Source organism: Papilio machaon, chromosome 3 (genome assembly GCF_912999745.1).
Source record: "Papilio machaon chromosome 3, ilPapMach1.1, whole genome shotgun sequence".
NCBI lineage: Eukaryota > Metazoa > Arthropoda > Insecta > Lepidoptera > Papilionidae > Papilio > Papilio machaon.
Window position 1 is genome coordinate 6,541,645 of NC_059988.1, and position 19,035 is coordinate 6,560,679.

A 19,035-nucleotide genomic window follows, 5' to 3' on the forward strand; every position below is an offset into this window, starting at 1 on the left:
GGACTAAAAACTCTTATTAGGCGATTTAGGATTTACAATACTGCAAAATATACATTTACAAAAACCTTGCAAAATTCTTGTCCAGAATAAATGCTATTACAAGTGTGACCACAAAATTAAAAATTTCATTTAATCATATAAAATTTCATTTAATCATATAAAATTTCATTTAATCATATAAAATTTCATTTAATCATATAACTAATAAATATTGCTAAGCACTTTTTCCACATTCAGATTCAGATCTCAATGTCCACTGTCAAAAATCTAAGTACTGGATGCATCACGATGTATTTATTCATTCACCAATATCTATTATATTTCATTTTGAATATTAATAATTTAACTATGTTACCACTAATTCCACTTTATGGTTTAATAAATTGAAACCTCATTTACAGTGTTCTGCACACGATGTATTCTATGAAATTATACGCCGACGTCGGAGTTCTGAGCGTTGAAATTTAATATTCAAATTTATTTTTAGTCTAATGAAAGCTTCATTAAATTTTCAACATACATGTTGAAACTGTTGGAAATCTTAATGTACGTCATATTTGCGTTGTGAAGCAATCGTGTGTACTTTATAACTTTCAAGGCTATTCAATGTTTGTTATTTTTTTTTAGCTTTTACAAAAACTTGCCATTTATTCTTTTACCCGAATGAGAAGAGAGTATAATGTTTTTAACGGTGATATTTTATTTAGCCTGAAAAAAACTATTATATATTTTAAGTTTGATTAGAATGGTGAGTTAGATCAATAATCCATTTATATATTTTTTTCCAATAATTTTGTGGATTTGTTGCACAAAATTAATGTTTATGTTTTTAGCATTATTTCCAACAAATATTTTTCGTCTAAAGCAATAACGTATCGCTGCTTTAGACTCATACAACTTGCGCCACTTTGTACGAAATGCGCAAAGATAATGTTTACCCAACTCAAAAAGTGTCGTCTCACGTTATTGAATAAAATTGGAGTGGCTTTATGTCTACATTTTTACAGATATGATTTTTTTATACATTAGCACACATTTCACGGTAGGTTTTGACCGCTACTTCATCTGCGCAAAATTAAAAAAAAAACTTGAGAGGTGTCAAGGGACACCCGGATGGAATGTTTATTCTATGAATAAAAAACTTAAGTCTTCACAATATTTCTATGAATTTTCGTTATATATTGTCACGTCGTTGCCATGGTTACTATAGCAAAAAGTGTCGTGACAACAAGACTGGGTTCTACATCGATACCAAATTAAATCGAGATCTGTTAAGCCTTTCTGGAGATGCCTAGTAATAAACATCCATGTATCCAAACAATCGCAATTATAATATTAGTAAGAGAAGTAATTTGATTAGACGGAGTTGCGGGCGACAGCTAGTAATTAATAAACAGGAACGCAATTCGACGACTCGCTCAATTTACTCTAATGAAAATTTCAAATGTGATCAAAAATATTTATAAAAGCTTAGGAAAGCTGTCGTATCGGTAACAGTAATGGATGTTAATAATAAGCGATTCGCGAGCGAGGCCTTGCGCTAAGAATAACACTTGAGACGCTCACCCTCGATATTTTCTTTTCCCTCTAACTAAATTATATTAAACGCGAGGTCGCAAAAATGACTGATTTTCCTGCTTCTATATCAAAACATATTACTGGGTGTTACAGTAAAGGATTTATATTTTGATATTTCATTGAAACATCTTAGAAAATTCGGGTGGTTTCTCGCATCTAAAGGATATTAAATAACGCTTTATAAAGTAATTCTTATGCGAAGAAAGTTGATATTAACATAGTAGGTAGGATTCTATGAATATGGGTCAAAGTAACAATTTCCCATTTTTACTTTTTAATTTTCAAAGTTGTATTTTTTTTACCTAACCCTTTACCTATAATCTGTGCTAAATAATATATTATAAACTTACAAATTTTACATTCCATAGTTAAAAAATAAAAAAAAAGATAATAAAAAAGTTACAAGGTACATAAATATATATAGTGTTCAAAGAATGAAGAAAGAAAAAAATGTTAAATGTAAACATAAAGCCTGATGTTTTATACTTTTAAGATTACGACCTTAACATAATTGAAGTACACGAGAAATGTAATTTATTCACAAAGCCCATTGAGAGGCGTAACAATTATTTAAATACCGGCTTACAATTTAAAACAATCGAGGATGAGGGATGACAAATTGAACAGCGGGTAAATCAGCATTTTCCGCTCTACAGAAACTTGGATTTTAGAATTATAAGTTACTAGCTGTCGCCCGCGACTTCATCCGCACGGAATAAAACTTAAGAAGTAGCCTATGTGTTCTTCCAAACTATGTTCTACATCTGTGCCAAATTTCATCAAGATCCGTTAAGCCGTTCCGAAGATACCTTCAAACAAAAATCCATCTATCTAAACATTCGTATTTATAATATTAGTAAGATTTTATATACAAGTAAACTCTACTAAAACTGACTCTAGTTCATGGTTGTAAAGAGTTTGAAAAAATAATAATAGAAGTACCTACAGGGAACATTCAATCAATCCGCATACGTGAAAACGTATTAGTAGTTATTAAAAAAAAAGTCAACCGACTCTAAAGAATAATAATGTGACCTCATACTCTCAAAAACCGTTCAGGCCACAGAATATAACAAAAGAAAGATCCTGTTACACCCCTTCAGGATCTATCAGATTATTTCTTTTTTAAAAACCAACAATGTATATATAATGGAATAGATATTTTTATACATAATTGTAATGTAAAACATAATAATCGCCCCGAAAACTGTATTTTAATAGTGTTAGCTAGTGGCTCGAAGTGTATTAAATTACACGAGCCGTGCTTGCAATTTTGGGGAACAGACTTTCGTTGGATAATGATGCGGTCGGATGAAAATGAAAACTGTTTAGGTTGAAATTTACTTTTAATTGTTTTCAAGTTGTTTATTTTTAAACTTTCTGATGATTTTAAATTTTTGTTTTGCTAGTGAATTGTCAATACAATTATAAGGTTGATTACAAAATGCTATTATGCGACTTATTTTTTTACGTAGGGGCCATTGTTTGTAAATTCGATAAAGCTGAAAAGAATAAAAGAAAATGATCGTCATTTTTTTATTTGTGTTCGACAATTGAGTTCATACTATCTCGCGGTATTTCAAATATATGCTTCATGGAATGAAAATGTAATATTCCTTTATATTTATACTATCTATAATAATCAATAAACTTGTCACAAAAGACTTGAAACCAATATCGCAGTTCGTAAAGAACACTTGGGTCGTTATTGAATCTAGCGTTTTGCAACTCTGACGTTTTCTTTATTAAAAAGATACATTGATACTAGGGCACCAAGTTCTTAGCACAGCGGAATAGTTTTAATATAGAATTTATTGAACACTACGTTATCGGCGTACTAAAAACCACTGAGGAACCTGTACTTATGAAAACAAAGTAGTACAGTTTTAAAATTGCAATACTTTTTAAACTATTATACTTAGAGCTTTGAAATAAACCTATTTTATGTTTTAAGGTAATATAATAATAATAATTAGGATAATAATTAGGAATCATGATTAGGAAGCAAAAGAAAAGAAAAGTCCATAATAGTACTTTGTTTTGATGTAAAGTTTCTGGCATGAATTGAACGTAAAACTATTAAATAGTTAACATCATTTAATACATCAACTTAACAAATTTCAATTAATTTTAACAATGTTACGAAACAAAAAATCACACGCAAGCCTTTGAGAGTATTGATTCCTTTTAATATCAAAACCCTGAGAGAAAAGATTTTGTTTTCAAAAGCCTAAAATATAACAAGAACTTTGAGGGTATATTAGTTTAATTTCAATTATTTTGTCGGGCTTCAAGAAATTACAAAATAAACTACTGTTGTGGCAAAATTATATCATTGTTGCGGTGACGTCACTGTCCTCGTGTTTCACTTCGTACGGTGGTTACGTTATTATCGGATACAATCGATACATAATGTATGCATATTAATAATAAAACCACTGTTATGAACGCTTCATAGAATTAAGGAAATTGGATAACAATTTGTAGATAACCAAGAACTAAGTTAATTCTATAAGCACTCTTGTTTTAATGTTCGAGATATGTACATTTTATTAATAGTTACTAACTGCCACTCTGTATTAGAAATCAGCACTAAATGACTGCTAAGTGCTCTAACTGTGAGTACGGCAATAAGACAATATAAAATAATAAAGTATACCTTTACGATTCGCTCTGGCATAGTTACAAAACTACTAGATTGTGACTAAGTATTAAAACCTTTCAAATCTTCTACAAATAAAACCTTTTCTGAAACGCGGTCGTTCCAGAATGACATTGTTAGGAACTGCACACTAAGCGAAAAGTATATTTTGTAAAATTGTAAAGGGGATTGAGAAAGTTACGTTAGGAACATTCTTTAAGTATTATTTTTTAATTCGTAATTAATTAAGAGAATAAAATAATAAAATAATTGTTTAAAGGAGTATATTTTACAGGTGAAATTACTTTAAAAATATACCATTTCACATCATCTTAAAATGTTTGACCTAGTTTCTTGTGTTAAATCGGTTTTGAACTGTTTAAAATTTAAAATGGTTGAAGTTAAAGACGGAAAAGTGGAGTTTCATTCTATTCTTTATAGAAACCACTATTATCATATTACGATTGAGAATTGAATTTATGTCAAGTATAATGGAGGTTAAACTTAGGTAAAAGTATTGTAAAGGTCACATGTCAAATTATGTAAGCCTTTGTTTACGTATGAATCCAAAGAATATTTAAAGTGGCGTAATTTGTTGGAATGTTGGAATCAAACATTTATATATATGTACAAGTAACATAAACTTTTGGCACTAAAATTTTGCATAAACTCTTTGCGCATATTCTGCGGCGGTAGGCATTTGCAAATCAAATGTTTAAACAACTCAGAATACTGTCGACTCATCTCGGTCGAATAAAAATGTCGGCTTGCTCTCTCTTATTAGTTCCAAGTCACGAAACGTCGACTCGGTACGTCTCTGAAGTACGAACTGAAGATACACAAATTCAAGTCACGTATCCACTGAAAAATGTTTCCGGCTTATTTTCCTTTGGAGTATTGAATACTAATATCAACGAGATCGCAAAACTTCCCCTTCACTATCGACTATTGATTTATACATGATATTTGGTCTAGTTTTATGTATTTAAGTGTACAATTATATGTCTTAAAATGTACCAATTAAATCCTCATTTTATTACCGAAAATGTGTTATTAAATTATCAATTTTTTAAAGTATTTTCTTCGTATACTTTTTTCTCATTCTTGATTGTTGTTGAAACTTACTATATATTTTATTTTCAATCGCTGAATCATGTCCAGCCAGCTGCTTCTGTTATTTTCTTAAATTTATTCATTTTTATGTTAAAATAGTAAAAAAGACTATGAGGTTTCATTGCTTTTGTTAAAGTAAATGCTTGTAATTTGTCGATGAAATAAAATCTAATATGATACGAAATCTAAAAAAAAGATATTGTAATCTGTTTTTATTTAATTACTAAATCAGTAAGATAATTAAATTAAAATAAATTTTTGTTTAATCCCATCAAACGTATTGTTGTTGTTGTAGTCAGTCTTAATTCCAGTGAATTAGATCAGACACAACGCTATTCCGAGCTCGGAATTCAATTTACCTAAATTACGATAAAACCTCTCGACGTCCGTACTTCTCTCGGAAGAATTACTAATACTGCTTAGATTTAAATCAGTAATATTCAATTAATTAAAAGCTAAATGTACGGGTATGCCTTTCACTTGGTGGAATAGTCTGAAGATATATCTTGCTCGGTCCTGGCATAACTTGTTTAATTTTTGAGACATATTTGATGTATATATCAATAGAAAGCACGGGAATCACAAAAATCGTATCTATTCTATTCTAAAATGGTATCCGTCGATATGAAATTTTCTATAAAACTCAACGTTTGTATAAAATTGAATGTGTGCGGTTTTCGTATCCAGGGTCTTACGTGGAACGGAGCGTTATTGTTAGAGACAATCGATACGGGCATGTATGCATATTTAAAGCAGTGACAAGGTGAGCGTAGTTTTATTAGAAACAGACTGGGCGTATGCAATGTGGTCTAATTTATTATGACGTCATTTGTATTGTAATGCGATTTGATGTCCTTGAGAGTTGCATGCAAACCTCCCATGTATTGTGCTATGGCATGAACGTTATGTGGTTTTGTTTTTTACTGTTACCTAATGCTAGTATTTTATTTGTTAATGTCTTTGAAAATTACAGCTACTATTGTACCTTACAATTTATAGGTTTGATTTTGTCATGTGACATAATTCATATTTGGCAGAACAATATATTTAGAATCAGGTTTGAAAATACTTTTTTATCTATTAAAACCTACATTACTAACTGATTAAGAAGGTAGTGACTACTGTAACAATCCCACATAAAAGCTAACCAAACAATAAGTAGTGGAAAATATTCATAATAGTATTGAATATTTTCCAAAAGTTATATACTTACTTGCGCGTCGGTGGCTCAGGGGTTAAGCACTTGACTTGTAATCTGCAGGTCCTGGGTTCGAATCCCACATGGCGGGATTCGTTGACCAATGTGTTTTTCGACTCTCGATTTACTGTTGACTATGGCCTAGCCATCCCAAACTTGGGGTAGGCTCCGAGTCCCTCAGTGGGGACGTATAGTGAGCTGATGATGATATACTTACTTCATCTGTAAAACTCTTATAAAGCTTTAATCACTTCGTACACAAGGCAACGTAAATCTTCGAAACTTATTAGTTTACTTATCGTTTCCTTACGTCACGAGTATCGTGTTGCATACACTTCGTACACACAACTTTTGACAATCAGTTGACATTGTATTGGAAGACACTTAGCGACTAATATCGCCAGGTTTCGAACATTTACGTTGCCTTGTGTACGAAGACCCTGAGAGAAAGAGGAAACAATTTAAGGAAAGCATACACATAGAATTCCGTTTTATGTTCGTAAACTTTGGGAGTTTCCCTTTGTTTTATCAAAATTAATGTTTACTTTGTTACAGTTCGATCGTGGATGGATGCACAAATAAACTTATGTAAGCTTATTTTATTTATTTATAACTATAAACATTATTCTTTTTTAGTATGTAAATATTGTAGTTTCATCTTATTTATTAAGTAATCATCAGCTCACTATGCGTCTCCATTGAGGAACTTTGAGCTTACCCTAAGTTAGGTTTTTCTAGGTTTCACCCACTCTCACTCAGGTGGACTACAACCATGCTGGCCTAGTGTGGGTTGGTTGACTTCACACATATCACTGAATTTCTTTTTAGATATCTGCAGATTACATCACGATGTTTCCTTCACCGTTAGAACGTCGGCTAAATGTACATATGTAAATCGAAAATCCCAATGGTGCATGGCGGGATTCGAACCCTGGACCTGCAGATTGCAAGTGAAGTGCTTAACCCCTGAGCCACCGACGCCCTCAGCCACCGACGCTCTCTTATTTAAGTGATAACTATTAAATTGAAGTAATTGAGTGTTCAATAACAGATTATGAAATGTGATGGCATTGTCAAAATCCTCTCAAGCGTGTGCACACAGGGTGTTGAATTATACGCTTCGATTGATTTCGTTTAAGTCAGCGGTCAGTCTATATGTTGTGTAATATTCCATTGTGTCACATGAACTAACTCTTTAAAAACTGTGTTACTTAAAAATACAGTTAGATACATTTTAGTTAAACACGTATAGTAACCCTTTGACCGCCACTCATTGATATTATGGACGTCAACTGGGCCATACGAGTAAAAGAGTAGGTTTTACCCTTCAATATGTATTACTAATACTGCTTTGATGATGTTTGGATAATCCTAATTTGTTAAAAATTGCGCCCGGCGTTAGACCTAACGGCGGTACTATCAGCATGGGATAAAAGGGTGTTATGTTTAAGCTAAAATGTAATTGAAACACTAGGTTTTTTGTTTGATTTTAAAATTTTCTTTTCACATTTAATTTTCTAAATAAATACATAAAAATTATTTGCGATTATTATTAGCTTAATCAATTTACTCTCAAACGCATTGCGTTATCATTATAATGTTAATTTAATAAAAAATTAAATAAATAAGATTAACTTTCTGTAATCTTTAATATTTTATATACCTAATTACGTAGCTTGGAAATGGCGCACATTTAATGCCGTAATTCACTTTGACCGTAATGAAGCTTAAAGCTTCATTAAATTTTCACAAGTTAACTGCTGTTCAAATTTATATGGTTTTTAATTCACTGAAATTTATTATCTGTATAAACAAGCAATAGAATTTCCCCTACGTACGTACGTACGAAGGGAAACGTAGCTAAGTAGTCTCAGGTGCATGATTCGATTTCTAACCTTAACAAATTTTGTGATTTTTTGGATCGAAATTTGAGGGTTTTGATATTTATCACTTTAATATTTAAACCTCGATTAAGAGTAAATGTCTTGTGCAGTCTAATTCGATTGATGATATTTAAAAATAGCTGAATATGAAATATGGAATCAAATGAAAAATTACTTAAAAAGTTTTAATGCAAATTTGCTTAGGTATAAATGAAAACAGTTCTAGTTTGATTTTCCATTCACTGGGTATTGCAAACATAACATGTTTAATGTTTAATGTATAAACATTTGATCGAAATGTATTCAGTTTATTTGAAATCTTCAGTGTAATTAATATGTTGGTATTCTTTTATCGTTATCTGGCTAATACACAAATTATTCCATTAAATTTTTGCAAACAAAAAACTAACTTGAAACTCAATTAAGGTTAAATTTATGTTATGAATTTTTAAGTAAGAGAATTGAAACAAACTTTGGGTTGACACGACGTGCGAAAAACTTTTAATTAATGGAGAGGTTGTTAAAATAACATCAAGAGGCAAGCCAAAGTGTGGGAGGGTGCTTGTTTTACACGACGTTCCTAGCGGTCTATACAGCTTTTTTACGTAGCAAAATTTGCGATGTTGCATTAAATTTGCCATACACACGTGATTTGATATACATTTATTTTGCCCGATTTTATATGAGTACATGTATTGATTTTAAGTTTATGGAATGTAAAAGATTAGTATATTCTTAATATATTTAGTGATAAATTTTGTGTTTTTATTATTTAATTGTTATTTATAATAGTAAAAGTGGATATTTCATAGTCCCCAATATACCATTTCTTGGATTGTGTACTTATATTTTATTTACACTAAGATATTTGAAAGGTTATGCTGACTCAGTTGAGTGAATTGGGGATACGCTCCAAGAAAATGTTTCTGTAAATTTATGTAAATGATTATATAGTAAAATCGACGAGGAGAAATCAAGAAAAAAATTGATAGAACATTTTCATTTCAATAAATAATCATTGATATGGAAAATGGTAACCGTTTAGGATATTTATATGCGATTTTATAGTACGTTATCGTGGTTTTTCATGCACATAACCGATATATTGTAACAAGATTTTTTTTCCATGGTTAATCTATATAAACAGACAATGTATTAATTTAAACTATTTTGATCCTAATGATATATTGATGTTTTTATAACCATAATAATTCCGAAAATTACTAAAGATCTTATGTAAATTTTTAACTTGATTCCAATAACAGACAAACAAAACAACAGTTATAATTTCTGTAACAAGTCCCGGAGTTAATTTAATTTTAGAATTGTCACTTTTAAATATTTCAGAGCTAATATACGCTATTGAGCAATTAAATACGTAGTCTACTGGACATGACTTCCTGTTTAGACAGGACGTCGAAGCTATTTCCTCTTCGAGTTCCAGTGCGGAACAGATCTTGTGATTAGACATTTTAATTGAACTAGCTAACCTGTTGCTTCCTTATAACGTTTTTTTTCTAAATTGAATAGGATTAGCACTTATTCTAAAGTACAAAGATGTAGTTGTTCGCTGGATTAAATTTTTGAGTTGAAACATAGGCAGATTTTCTTATCTTATCTTGTTACTAGCTTTTACCCGCGACTCCGTCCGCGCGGAATAAGAAATAGAAAACGGGGTAAAAATTATCCTATGTCCGTTTCCTGGTTCTAAGCTACCTGCCCATCAATTTTCAGTCAAATCGATTCAGCCGTTCTTGAGTTATAAATGGTGTAACTAACACAACTTTCTTTTATATATATAGAAGATATAGATTACATAATATCTTACTAATATTATAAATGAGAAAGTTTAGATGGATGGATGTTTGTTAGAAGTTATCTCCGTAACGGCTCACCGAATCTTGATGGAATTTGGCACGTAAAAGTTTGGCAAGTATATTAAACACATAGACTAACTTATTATTATTTTTTTAATTTCGTGAGGACGGAGGCGCGGGCGGTAGTCATTTTATAAATAGCACTCTAGGAGTCAAATAAGAGCAATATTAAAAAAGTTAATATGTTCTAATTTCAATGAATTTAAATCATCGAAATTATATTAGAAATAATATTCAATAAACATATTAAACTGGATTTTAAAAGATGTACTAACCCAAGGGGAGATAAAAGGCTTTACTGTGTATAGAAGAATCATGTAAAAGGTTATTTGAGATGGCTGGAGGCGCTTCATTTGAATTCAATGCGAACTTTGGAATTACCTCGAACATAAATACGAACAAGTCCCCGTAAGCTTGTCCCTGTTGAAGTTAATAAAAGATAAATGTTAAATTATTTATCTTTTATCTTTCATAAACCTATAAGCAAAATTTCAGTCACAGTAAGGTCGAGATATTTAAATGTCTTTTGATCCTTGAAGTGAAATATTGAAAGGTTTTTCTATGTCTATTAAATTTCGTACTCGTTTAGTATTGGAATGAAAATTTACGTACATTCTAGTTGTGATAATATTTTGTTTAAAAAAATTAAACAACCTACTTGTAATCCTTCAAACTGTTTATTGCAATCTTATGACTTATGAAAGTAGTCGAATCCAAATTGTGTTTATTATTATATTAATAAATTTTTTAATATAAAGTTAAAGTTCAATTTCACCAAAAAACCATCAAAAATAATTAAACTTTCAAAAATATTTTGTTTGTAACGAAAATTGATGTTTTAATTTTCACAAGAAAAAAAGTATTTTTAATCAAAAACCCGGTAGAAAACACACAAACCCTCCAGACCAAAGTAACACGGATCCTTTCCGCTCTTAGCGTGAATTACGGTTATTCTCATCTTCCTTGTAAGGGTTCGTTTTATCTTGTACACAGGATGTGCTAGTCATCAATTATTTACCATGAGTCAGAGAATGTTGCGAAAAAAATCCAAATGATTTTTATAGTCTTACTAATATTATAAATGCGAATGTTTAGATGGATGGATGGGTGTTTGATTGAAGGTATCTCCAGAACGGCTCAACGAATCTTGATGAAATTCGGTACAGGCGTATGACATAGTCTGGAAAAACACATTGGCTACATAATACGTTTTTTTCAAATCCGCGCGGACGGAATCGCGGGCGACAACTTATTCAAATCATTTTAATGTAATATGTATTTTTTTATTATAAATAACTTTTAATGGCTTTTAATTTTATATAATATGCACAAATTTCATGTCAGTAGTAGATAACAGTGAATAACTGCTTATTATTCTTGAAAAGAGGAAAAACGTAAAAGATAACAGAAAATAAGATACGAAAATGTTGAACATTAAATGGAAACATTGTACTGATACGAGACAAGAAAATGGATAAATATAAGATGTTGTATATTAAAAGATATTTTTCGATCATAGCTTTTCTTGACTAGACAAAATTGTCTATTTATTTCTGTATGTTATCATCTCTAGATGAAATTGTCTATTATATTTCTTAATTATTGGCTTTGAGCTATTTTCATGAATAAAATATCAGATTTACCGTTCCAAATAACTACGATTTATTTGAAAGTGTGTTGTTTATTATTCCTATAAAATTTCTGAGGCTCTGTAGTAGTAACAAATTGTAGTATATTTTATCAAAAGATTTGTTAATCCAGACATGTTAACAAAAATCCGGTAACAAATTACGAAACATCTTTTCTGACAAGCGTTATACGAATCCTCTTCGCTTTTCTTAATTTGAATTATGACTATACCCATATTAATTTCATGAGAAACTATTGTAAGCAGAATAAATACTAGGAAAATTCCTATTTTTTTGCCGACATCAAAAAGAAGGAGGCTATCAATTTGACTGTATTTTTTATGTATGTTACCGCAATGCTCCGCCCCTGGTGCTCCGATTTTGATAAAAATTATTTTAATCGAAAGGAAGTGCTTGCAGATGGGTTCCATTTTTTTTTGTTTTTTTTTTTAAATAACTAGAAGACTAGTAGAATTTTTTACATAACTGTTTTATTTTCATTTAATTTTAATTTTTTAAACCATTTTTTTGAACCTCTCAATCGAAGAGGTCGAGGCGGGGCGATGCCAGGTTGATGGGAAGTTTAATGCGCGTTAACCTTTATTCTGTACAAATAATTATTTGCATATAAATAGTATGTATTCAAATTTTAGTTACCGATGGATATATTATCATCCCTTTCATTTACTTTGACAAAAAAGAGACAACAATATACAATTGCCACACCAGAAGTCGAATTCGATGGCAACGTTCACAATGTCATGAAAATACAATAAAAATATTGTGTCATCACAACGGCAGTGAGTGATAGTGATCATTAATCAAATCCCTGATTTTGTATGACTTTGTTCGCTCACAAAATTAATTTGAGGGACAGATTATAAAAAAAGTATTTTTGTAACGTTTTAGTATACCTTTATGGTGGCAACTTACTTTTCTTAAAGTTGATAAGCCTATGATATGCCTAAGCCTATGTTGATAAGCCTGGATAAGCCGGACAGCGTTTAATACATTTTGTAAAGATATTTACGTGAAGTTTACGTACACAAGCGTAAATAAGTAATTAACTATAATATTTCAATACTGCATTTTACTTTGTTTTACATGCTTTTTTTAAGTTATCTTGTCAAATATGTCTCATTTCTTGCGTTCACGTAAAAGCGTTATCGAATGTAATATCCCGGAAGAGAGTATGAAGACATTATTTATCATTCAGGTCACGTAACATGGAGATGGAAGTTATTATCGGTTTCCCTGTATGGAGAGGTATGTATAATTATCGATAACCGATTATTACACGTAATCTAAAGGTCGTGGTTAAATTACATAATCATTAAACTTGGATTCACAATTTTAAGATTCGCTCTAGCAAGAATATACTGAAAATATTAATTATGTCTAATTGGAATGATAAATGTTGTTCTGCATACAAAAATATAATTAATTAGTAATTAATTAATCACATTATTCATAATTAACTATTTAGAAGAAAAGCGCATTCAAATAAAAATCTACATGATTATTTTTAATTACCAGATAAAAATATAGCGTTCTCTGTTGGCGATACTGATTGTATTTAAGAAATAAAAAAAAATCACAAATCAATATGGAACAACTATCATAAAAAACTAATTAGTCAATTGCAATAAATATAGCAGTGTGCGTGCGCGCACACACAAAAACAACACTTGTAATAATAGTTTTTTGTGACTGAATAGCTTTGAAAAGGCATTTACAGCTTCACCGTGCTTGAGGTGATCGGGTGCAGATGGCGCTTAGCCTAAACGTCGATTAAAAGTAACTAGACTCGAGGGCTCGAGCTGTTACTACGTGTTGTAGTAGTTTCCGCACATTCTACTCATAAAAAGATGCAATTTGGGCGTCGATGAACACCTTGGTGTTCCCGCTGCTCGTTTGCCCCCTTCTCTTATAAAAAAAAAAAACATTTTAATTGATAAAACCAAAAGTATTGAGTCAATGTTACAGATTTATTTTTTAAATTTACTTTGTTGAAAACTTTATCATTGTTGGAAAAAATAATGACGACACATTCAAGATCGTATATGTATGCTACTTTATCTGTTTCCTTTTTCCGGTAATTAAAAAATAACCGGGTTTATGAATTATATTACAAATATTACAAAACAAATCTAAAAATTTTGCATAACTAAAAGTAGTCGCCTATTCTAATGCCTTAAGTTTCTTATTTACACGAAAATTATCATTAAACTAAACGCAATTAAAAGGTTCAGAATAAATAATAAATTATAATTTTTTAAATAATACACAAAGCACATTAACGTCATAACACCGGACGTGCCACTTAACCAACTAACCTTGCTATGGACTACCAATAAGATACGGTAAAGTTGAAAGTTTAAAAATGCTGACCTAAAAGCTTCGAAAATAGAAATGTCAAATGACAGTTCCGCTTATGAAGATTTACACCGATAAAAAGACGCTGCGGGAAAGTATCGCTATTCATCGTAACGTTATTAATAATAATTCATTATTATAAATTACATTTACAAATTAGTATCATTTATGTAAAATAGGCGCCTGTCGTGGAGTTGCGGAAGACAGCTTGTTTAAATAGCTAGAACATTTCAATAAACCAACCGATTCTATTAAATCAAAATAATTTCGTAAAATAATTCGCATACCAAAATATTGATTACCGTATTATATCTCGATATTAATATAAAATTTAATATTATGCATATTTTATGTTAGGAAAATTATTGAACCAAAAAGCCAATGACTCAAAGACAATTTAATTGTTCTAAGTTTAAATAACAATACAAGCAATGAACAACATAAACCTTCTAACATATCAGTACAACATAGATGTCGTCCTTTTCCCGTCACAAGTATGTGGAGAAGGTAACTTATGACGCCGTTAACCCCCACGACTCAGTCCGAGTGTAGACTGATGACGTAATCAGGTTGTCTCTCCCCTGTACGTGTTCCCGAGGCAATCACGATAAGATAAAGCTGATAGGGACTGTTACAATCTACCTGTTTCCGCAATGTTACGAACTAACATATCTTATGTAGTAACAATAATAGATTAGAATTCTTAAAGTTGTCTTTATCGTTATTTATTCATAAATGATATCGGAGTCTTCTAATTGTTCTACGGATAGTCGTTAAAGTTTAAATTAAATATCAGTTAAGTTAAATTTTGAGGAGGAACCATCTCATTAATTTTGCAATCATTTTTTGGAACAATATACTATTTTAAGATAGAGTTCTTAAAAGATAGATCTCGGAAATTCGTATTTGCTCGAATAATGGTCATGAGATAAGATTTAAAAGTTAATTAAAAATGTACGTAAATACATGCAACGAGAATTCATGTAAACAAATAACGTATGTCTATAAAATTAATGACAAGTAACCATTGTGTAACCATATCTTTCCAGCTATTTCGGTCGTAGCTGCCACAAAGGTTGCTTTTATGACTCCATTGGTTCTCGTTATTGGAGTCACGTGAATTATTGTATAAGGATCACAAACTATAACTCTGCTGATATACTAGTATATCATGTTTGCAAAATTTATAATCAATAAGTTTCGGTTGGTATAAGATAAAAGGATTTACGTCTCAAGTTAAACATCGCCATAAAGAGCTGGCAAATTTATATAAATAGAATTATTTAAAATAAACGTAATATAAAAATATAACCTTTAAAAATGTAATTACATTTCGATTTCTTTTATTCCGAATATGGTAACTTTTATTTGATTAAAATGTGATCGTATAAATCCGCACCTGTATTTTAACTTGCACTATAAATAAGTCTTATATAACGCAACAATAAAATTCTCCGCGTTATTATTATTTGACTTCACAAACATTGCTAGCGAAGGGAAATCCGCTTGCTAACAAATGGATCTTTTGTCCCAGCAAAAGTTTACGCGGTATTAAATAAATCCCTTCCGCTTTTTCTCTACGTGAGTTATGATTACCCACAGCGTGCTTATGAGCCGCTCGTTTCTCTCTTCAATGTGGAACGCGTCAAAATTTTATATCCACTCATGTTTTGTTTATCTTGTTTACGCTATATCAATCGATTTTAATTTTCTAATGCAATGCTATATAACCTAAATCTGAACAATGTGATAAGTACATAAAGATATATTAAAGAATTTCTGGTATCGCATATGAATGCAAGGTAAGGCGGGCACACGAAAGAATTTTCCGCATCGGGCGACGCGACGGAAGTGATGTGACAATAGCCCCTAACGGCAGTGGTATCAACAAAAGCGAATAACAAAGGATACCTTTTATAAAAGAAACACGCGAAAAACTTTACACATTACAATCTTATTTAGGTCTAAATACAAGATTTCATACTCATTCCTCCTGTCACGTACTAGTTAATTTGTGTTTAAAATTAAAAGTATCTGACTGACAATTTTACGACTCATAAATATTTATTACTTATACGAAAATAAGTGAATCAAATCAAACCTACATCATTTAGAACATTCAAAATATAACAGTAATTTCTTAAAGATCATTGCAATCTCACCGAACGAGTATAATAGATACAAATGCCTTACATTTATTTATAAACTAGGTGTCGCCCGCGACTCTGTCCGCGTGGCATTGAATAAAAACTTTATAAATAGCTTATGTGTTCTTCCCGACTATGTTCTACAACCGTGCCAAATTTCATCAAGATCCGTTGAGCTGTTCTGGAGATAACTTCAAACAAACATCCATCCATCCATCCATCTTAAAATTCGCATATTAGTAAGATGTTACTAAAATGCTTTTTAAAAATTATATATTTCTCAAATGTACAATTTCCATAAAATAAAATATTCCTTAAATGCTTAGTATGCAGTGCTCATTTGAAAGCTTTTAAGCTATTTGTATACTTAATTGAAGAAGATTATAATGGAAGTTGGGTGTTTATTTGAAACAAAGTGAAGGGGGAAGACGAGGAGCTGGAATTCATAGCGGAACTATTTACGACGACAGCTCAAGTTGCCGGATCTGATATTAATAACATCCATTAGCCTTATTGCAACAATATTAAAGTGAAAGTCAACAAACTTTAACTTCTCTGAGTTGTTACTTAAACTCTGCAGACTCAATCTAATTACTGTTATTAATAATCAATTAGGAATAGCAACATCCAATGTTTATAACTCAATATTCTGAATTATTTTTGTACTAACGATGATGAGATGCTGAAGTGAAACAAATCACATTTTCTACAGCAATATTCGTTAAATGATTCCTTAAAAGCAGTTTAGCGTTGATATCTCGTACTGAATACTGGGCTCCCGTAGTGATAACTTAATGAATAGTTAAAAAAACTTGGTTTTTAATTTTCCATACATTATAGTCAATAAAAACTTACTTCTACCAGTATACAAGAACATAAGAGTTAATCTTAAAAACAATATTGATCTCATAAATTTCTGCACTGCCGAAATAATAAACCTATCAGCGTTTTAATTTTCTTCGAGTACATTTAATTAAGAACATATAGTGCTTGGTGCATTAACATGTAAAGAGCAATATTAGCATAGCCTCGAGTAACCGACTCTACTCGTCTCGATAAATGAATATTCAGACTTGCCTACTTGTTTCATATTTACCTACCATTTGTCGTGAACTACTTCTCTGTATGCTGTAGTCACGAATTGTCTACTATAATTATACGTACCTACACACGCATGTGCACACGTATCTGAATCGAGGTACCTACGTACCACGTCGATATTTACTCTAAATCGGGCTGCACCCGTCACTTAATCGAGATACCTACGTATCGCGTCGATAATAACTAAATCGGAATACATCCATCACTGAATCGAGATACCTACGTATCCCGTCGATAATAACTCTAAATCGGGCTGCACCCGTCACTTCATCGAGATACCTACGCATCTCGTCGATCTCTATGTAAGATGAACATTCTCAAGCAAGGGTTTTGCAACCCGACAATCTCTGTCTAAAATGAACATCCTAAAGCAAGGGTTTTAAACCCCGCACATGTCTATCTAAGATAAACATCTTAGAGCAAGGGTTTTACAACCCCCCAATGGCCTCCACCACCCCTTACAGCCATCCCTGTCCACACGGTCTGAATTTCTCTGTTAAATATGAACAAACAACTCACCGCAGTGATAGTGATACGACACAATAACATCGCATATAAACAGTACGTCTGATATTAATGGTAATTGTTTAATCGCTTACCAACTGGTTCTCTAATTCATCGCTTACCAACTGTAACTCTGAATCAAAACTGAATCTCAATCTCTGTGTGCCCTTTTATATTATTCAGCTAAAGTGAGTAAAACATTACCCTCCATAATTAAAATATTCTGCAGTTGACAGGAGCAAAATGTTGCTAGTTCAAATACTTAGTTTTTTACCGAACTAATTCGCGTGCGTTCGCGACACTCCCGCCCCTAGGCAAGGGACAACAACATGAATTAATGTTAAAGCGTAATAAAACAATGTTTACAATCACAGGAGTTTCTTACTGACTTTCTAATTTGACTACTAACTTTGTTCATCAAGAACCAATTCTATTAAAATGCTTACACAACAGCTCACCCTCATGGCTGTTGTGAAATTAATTCCACTAAAAATGTCCATACAACAGCACACTATGTCTTGAATTAACCAACACTTGTCAAGATTTGACCTTTGAACTTTGAATTCTTGTCTAACATTTTTGAACATACAAATATTCAACATTATTGTTCTGACATCTTAATGGATTTACTAGATTTTACATATGTGCTAAATCTACTGGCCTGGTAAACATGCTTTTCAATATCAACATAAAGTAGCAAATGATAAAGAAACAAAATTCTAGAAATAAACATACTTCTTGAAATCATCTCTATAGTCATAATAATGGCAAGGTTATCCCTGAAACCCTTTTATCAAGCAACCAATATTAAGGGTACTGGCAACAAGTGTAACAACATAAATAATTATGTAAATCTTGATATTTATTCTCCAGTGCAAGGTGTGCAAATGCACATTAAATGTAATATAAACTACATTCTATAACCACACAGTTGACTTAACAACAGATTGATATAAAACAGTACAAATTACCAAAGAATGTATTTTTGT

General features: G+C 31.3%; 1 protein-coding gene across 2 annotated transcripts in view; it reads left to right on the top strand.

Moving 5' to 3' along the window:
• The first annotated feature begins 7,083 nt into the window (after positions 1-7,083).
• LOC106710332 (gamma-aminobutyric acid type B receptor subunit 1) overlaps positions 7,084-19,035 on the top strand; it is a 40,489-nt gene continuing 28,537 nt past the window's right edge. For both annotated transcript variants that reach the window (XM_045686381.1, XM_045686380.1), the window contains exon 1: positions 7,084-7,118. The gene's annotated coding sequence lies outside the window, so the exon portion shown is untranslated. The remainder of the gene's footprint in view (positions 7,119-19,035) is intronic.